Source organism: Otolemur garnettii, unplaced genomic scaffold (genome assembly GCF_000181295.1).
Source record: "Otolemur garnettii isolate 467f Iridium unplaced genomic scaffold, OtoGar3 scaffold00064, whole genome shotgun sequence".
Lineage (NCBI taxonomy): Eukaryota > Metazoa > Chordata > Mammalia > Primates > Galagidae > Otolemur > Otolemur garnettii.
This window is the reverse complement of record NW_003852459.1, coordinates 8,690,040-8,696,249: the sequence shown is the minus strand read 5'-3', so window position 1 is coordinate 8,696,249 and position 6,210 is coordinate 8,690,040.

Genomic DNA, 6,210 nt, shown 5'->3' with positions numbered 1-6,210 from the left:
GTGAGATTAATCCTTGTTATGTGTATAATTATAGATCATCTATTTGCATAGCTGTTGTTCTCTTCAGTGATTCTGCCTGAGGACACTTACCCTTCAGGAAGGGAAATTTGTCAGTGTCTGCAGACACTTTTGATTGTCATCAGACATTGGGGGAATGGGACAGTTGTGGTGTAGCATTTGGGTAGAGGACAGGGATAGTGCCAAACATCTCCCAGTGCAAGAGGCAGCTCTCCACAGCAAAGAATTACTTGGTAGACTACCCTGCTCCATTCTTTCCAATCTGTACATTGCTTATTCAGGCATTTCCTATCTTATACCATTCTCTGAGCCAAGTTCCCTTGAAATTTCAACATTAACTATTATAAAGTACCATTTACTGGTTGAAAATCATACTTACTCCCTATAGGTGGCTGTGGGTATACACTGTATTGTATGAGAATGGGGTACATGGTGGTGGGACTCTTCTTACCATTTTGCTTTTTAACAGGATTTCCAGAAACAAACAGTATAATAATTAGTAACTGCCAAAAGAAATTTTTTTTTAATTGTTACGGTAAGGCTTAGAACCCAAGGGACTTTTACTGATGGTAACATTAGAAAGTGGTTGATCATTATGTACTGCAATTAAAAAACTCAGGTATTAGTTTCATCATGTTCATGTCATTGAGAAATTGTAAATTATCTATCTTAATAAGACTGAGCCATTGAAATTGATATTAGACCTGTCACTAAGAAAAAGGTTTTGTTGTAAAATTTATGTTTTGACAAGAACTTAGGAATTTTTGTACATAAAAGAAAATTGATCAGGCACTTAGAAGTTAAATGATGAAGGAGACCTTTCAATCTGATCCACATTCCTCCTTTTATAGTAGACAAAATGGGAAACAGGAGCATGAGTCAAGTCACATAGCTAATGTTAAGACGCAGCACTAGGACTTGGCTGTCATTCCACTTTTTATGTATAGTGTTTATGTTCTGTATTTGCTCTTCATGGTCATTGTCAAGAAGTCTATTAAGTGTCTGATGAGAAATACTAGAGTTGCGGAATTTAAGCTGTAGGAATTTAGGGTTAACAGATACTACTGTCACATTTCATAGATAAACTTAGGATTTCATTTCATTGAACTCTGCATGCTCTGGATTTTTTTAAAAACGTGTATCTGAAAATTCAATAATAGAATGCTGCACTTCAAACAAGAGTTCTTTGGCTTTAAATTTAAAACCTTCATGTTTTCATTGGGCTTCTGTTACTTATAACATCAACCTAATCTTTGTACAGCATTTGAAAAATTCTTTGAGTTCCAACTCTATTTTCTCTCCTCTGACTCTTGTTGCTCCAGAGCAGAGTTCATCCACCTCTGTACTGTTGGCATTTTGAGCCAGATAATTCTTTGTTGTATGGGCTATTCTATACGTTATAGGATGTTTAACGGTATTTCCTGTCTCTACCCACTACCAGCCTCAGCCCATGGTCACAAGAAAAATGTATCCATCCATTGCTACATTCTTCATATCGAACAAAATAATTTTCTAATCGGAAGTCAAATTTAACTAGGCATCGTGTATTTTTTCTGACAACTCTATCCCTAGCTAAGAGCTGCTGATTGAAGGCACCTTCTGCAACATCAGCTCTACATTTCGATCACCTGAGAGGGCATTTAATGCCGCCCCCCACGCACAGATTGATTTCATTGGTCCAGTGTGTTTTAGGCATCAGATTTTTTTATGAAAGCTCCCAAGATGCTTCAGGTGTGCAGTCAGGGTTATAATTGGTCTGTTAAAAAATTGTGATGGCGGATTAAAGAGGTATCTAAGAAATAAGACCAGGATATGACAATGGTTTACTATATACACATTGGAGGCAAAAGCCAAAAGGAAGGAAAACTCTTATGTCTTGCATTAAGAGTGTCATAATCAGGCCCAAATTAATTTAAGGATTGGAGTCCAATTTCCTCTATGAAAACTTCCTGACTGCTACACCCCTTGTAGTTTCTTTTTTGTTTGTTTCTTTGTTTCTTTTGGTGTCAAATTTTCCCTTCCATACTTCTGAAAAGTGGGAGCGCAATTCCCTGCTAAACTTAAAACAGTAATACAGTAATGACCTTTATCTCATCCTCTTAGTAACCAGGACATTTCAAACTGTTTCCTAGGTTTTTCTTTGCCCTCTTTGTGTCAATAGAATCCATGTTAGTTGTAACTTAATCATCTAGGAGATTTAAAGTAAGTTATAATCACTTAAAACCACGTCACTACTGTAAAAAGCATATTAAGTGGTCACTTCATTTACAACAAAGATGACATTGGGTGCAGTGAGAAAAAATGATCTTTTCCGTATACATTGCTAGATACTCATCTATGTAAAGAATGTATTTTTACTCTTAACACCATACACAAAAATTACTTCAAATGGATTTCAAGACTAAATGTGAAAGGCAAAATAGTAAAGCATTTAGAAAAAACAAAAAGTCTTCGTGACCTCAGAATAGACAAAGATTTTTTTAAAACACAATAAAGCATATAAGGGGAAAAATTGGTGAGTGAGATCATATTAAAACTAAGAACTTTTAATTCATCAGCGGCATGAAGGAGAAGACAGCAGAGTTAAAGATCCAGCAATGTACGGCAAAAAAAAGACTCCTAAAATCAGCAAGTGTAAAACCAGCAGAAAAATAAAAGATGAACACTTAAAAAGAAAGCTATTCTAATGGCAAACATGTTAAGGTCTTCTGTGTCATTGATCATCAAATGCCACAGTGTCATCTCACCACGTGTTCCCAGAATGGCTAAAATGATAAAAAGATACCAAGTGTTGGCATAGAGGAAGAGCAACATAACACTTTGGTTTGTTTAAGTATAAAATGGTATAAACTTTGAAAAACTGGCAGTTCTGGGGCATAACATCCACGTATGTAACAGTTCTCTGAGGTATAAATCCAATGGAGTGCATACATAGGTTCAGCAAAAGACAGGTGCTCCTGTAAAACTCCATACTCACCCCAGAGTCAAAAGCAGGAAGCTATCCAAGTGCACATCAACACTAGCATGAGTATCTCAATGGTGGCAGATTCACAGAATGAGATGCTATGTAATAATGAAAACAAATGTTTCATGGCTACGTGGAACAAAATGAGAGTTAAACAATGTACCAAAAACAAGCCAGATCTAAGAGTATGTACTCTCTAATTCCATTAATATGAAGTACAAAAACAAAATAGGACTGCTAGAAGGCAGGGTGGTGCTTATCCTTGGGAAGGGAGAGGTAGGTAGTGACTGAAAGGAAGGCCAGAGGAGATTCTAGAGTGTTAGTGATGGTCTTTTCTATTAATTTAGGTTTTGATTGCACAAGTAGTTATACAAACTTATGTGCATTTTTTGGGTGTGTGTAGTATACTTTTAATAAAAGGTTTTGAAAAGACTAGGCACCCACAGTCAGTGGTTAGGGCACTGGCCACATACACTGGGGCTGGTGGGTTCAAACCTGGCCTGGGCCTGCTAAACCATGACAACTGCAACAACAGCAAAAAATAACCGGATGTTGTAGCAGGTGCCTGTAATCCCAGCTGCTTGGGAGGCTGAGGCAAGAATCACTTAAGCCCAAGAATTTGAGCTTGCTGTGAGCTGTGATACCACACTATAGTACTCTACCCAGGGCAACGTAGTGAGACTCTGTCTCAGAAAAACAAAAAAGGTTTTGAAAAATAAAACCAAATTTACTCTTAAAATAGTGAGAGAACCTTTTCAAAGATGAGTGGCACCAACTTAGGGCCCTTAAAACTTAATGCATGTTTAAAGGAACTAAATTTTATAGTTAACTTAGGAAATTTTAAGACACAACTTTTTTTTCTTACTTTTCAACTATACGTTAGTGCTCATATAAACAAAACAGCAAGTTTACTTACATGTTTCCATTTTTTAGAGCATGCTCAATTTTGCCAAGAACTTTAAGAATTTTTTCCAACAATCCTTGGATAGTTCAGTCATTAGGGTTTCTAACACTGAGTCATCCTTGTACATTTTCTCTAATTGATCTAATGGTTCCTTCATCATTTCAATTATTTCATAAAATATTTTATTTGGGGCACCTTCACAATTTTACTTCAGTGTATATGAAATGGTGTAGTCATTAACTTTGCTTCCTCAACATGAAAACAGGCTAAACAGATAATGTTGCCGTGCTAGTCTGCTCCGATCTCATTCTTCTTGTAAAAATAGAGGCTATAATTGCTTTAATTTGTTAGGGTTATATTGAAGTTACAGCTTCTTACCTATTCTAGTATAAAGTTTGGGTATGATTAAATTGCCACTGTTTGATTGGCTATTTAATGATACAAAAATAGGCATTAAACATTTAAACACTTGTTTGTATTCATAGCTTATATTGTAACTGTATATGCTATTTTGGTATAAATTAAATTTGTAGTAGTTTTTAAATAGTATAAAGCCATTCTTTAAAAAAAAAAATAAAAGTTTCACTGTGTCACCCTGGGAAGAGTGCCCTCTCATTGTGGCTCAAGCAACCTCAAAGTCCTTTAAAACCATTCTTGTCACAGACTTTGTGAAAACACACCTATAAAAAGGTCAGTAACAAAAGATATTCAGTAATGGGTGTTGTAAATTAGATGTTGATTAACTTAGTGATGGTTCAGAAGAGTAAATCCAGATGTGCTGGAGTCACATTGGAGCTTTTTCTTGGTATGCACTTTCATCCAAAAACCTGGTGTAGCGAGATCTCCAAGTACTGTCTATGTTTCAGCCAACATTGTACCAAATAACAGTGGTCTCAGAAGATTACAACACGGGTTACCTGTGTTTTTACTGTACCTTTTCCATGTTTAGGTATGAGTAGATACACAAATACTTATCATTGTGTTACAGTTGTCCACAGTGTTCAGTAACATGCTGTACACGTTTCTAGCTTAGGAGCAACAGGCAGTACCTTATAGGTGAAGTATACACGAAGCTGTACCATCACGTTCCTGTGTATACACTCCATCATGCACAGTGGTGAAGACGGAGGGTCATTTCTCAGGACATATCCCCATGGTTAAGAGATGCATGACACGAGTGTCAGATTAGTTCAACTTCTTTTACGATTGTAGCACTATTTAATTAGCACAATTGAAATAGTGGGCTTAATGAAATATACTCCCTATCTCCCCATGCAACATACTAAAATTTAAAAAATTATCTGAAATTCGAATTTATCTTATTAACCTTTATTTTTATTTGCTAACTCTGGTGACGCTATACAGTGACAATATTGCTATCAAGTAATAGTTATTGTTAATGATAAGATTGCAGAGGGACTTTATTTAATAGAGTACCAAAGTCATTTATTTTTAAACACAACTTCCTACTATAGTTGGAAAGTGTACAGTCTGAGTACTCTGGCAAATCAGCACATTCAGGGTTAAACAGTGCCACTGCAGCTCACCATCAGTTTATCATTTCAGGTTTGTGCCTTTGATGGCTCATGTTACTGCTCATGGATTGCTATTCATCTCTTCTGTTTGTTTTAAAATTGTGACTAAGTTAAATCCTCAACATTGAAATAAATAATAACGTTTTTAGAAATTCTATTCTTCACATTACAGAAGGACATGAGACTTAAAGTTATTTTAAATACTACAAACTCCATCTTTACCATCACACAATCTTAATTGTCAATTACAACATTTGTAGCCATTGAAACCATTCAACTCACTACTAGGGTCAAAGGAGAGACTTAGTTCTGGCACTGAGTAAACAAACTGGGAAAGAAGAAAGGTAACTGTTTAGTGCTGTGTAACTAAGTTATAGTAATAAGGTTTGTCCTATATTAAGCCTGGGGTGAGTTAAAAGAACTCCTCAGAGTCAAGTGGTCACTCATGGGAAATAAATTACCTCTCCTGGGACACTGGAGCATGAATTAGTGATCTGGAAGAGGCAATTAATCTCAAATGGATGAGCACTTGGCTTTTAGGTTGCTCTCTATTTATAGTTCCCCAGGAGCCAACCAGAGTTTAACCCACAGAGTAGATTTATGCAGATAAACCAAAGCTCTACGTTGATTCAAGACAGTAATATTTCCAAGAGGCAAAAATTGTTTTAGCACATTGGAAACGTGAAAGTTGGTAAAGGAATCTGAGGAATCTAAAATAAAGATACAACTAATATTAAAGTTGAAAACTTTATGGATATTGTTGTGAAAGGTTTTTTTTCTTTTTCTTT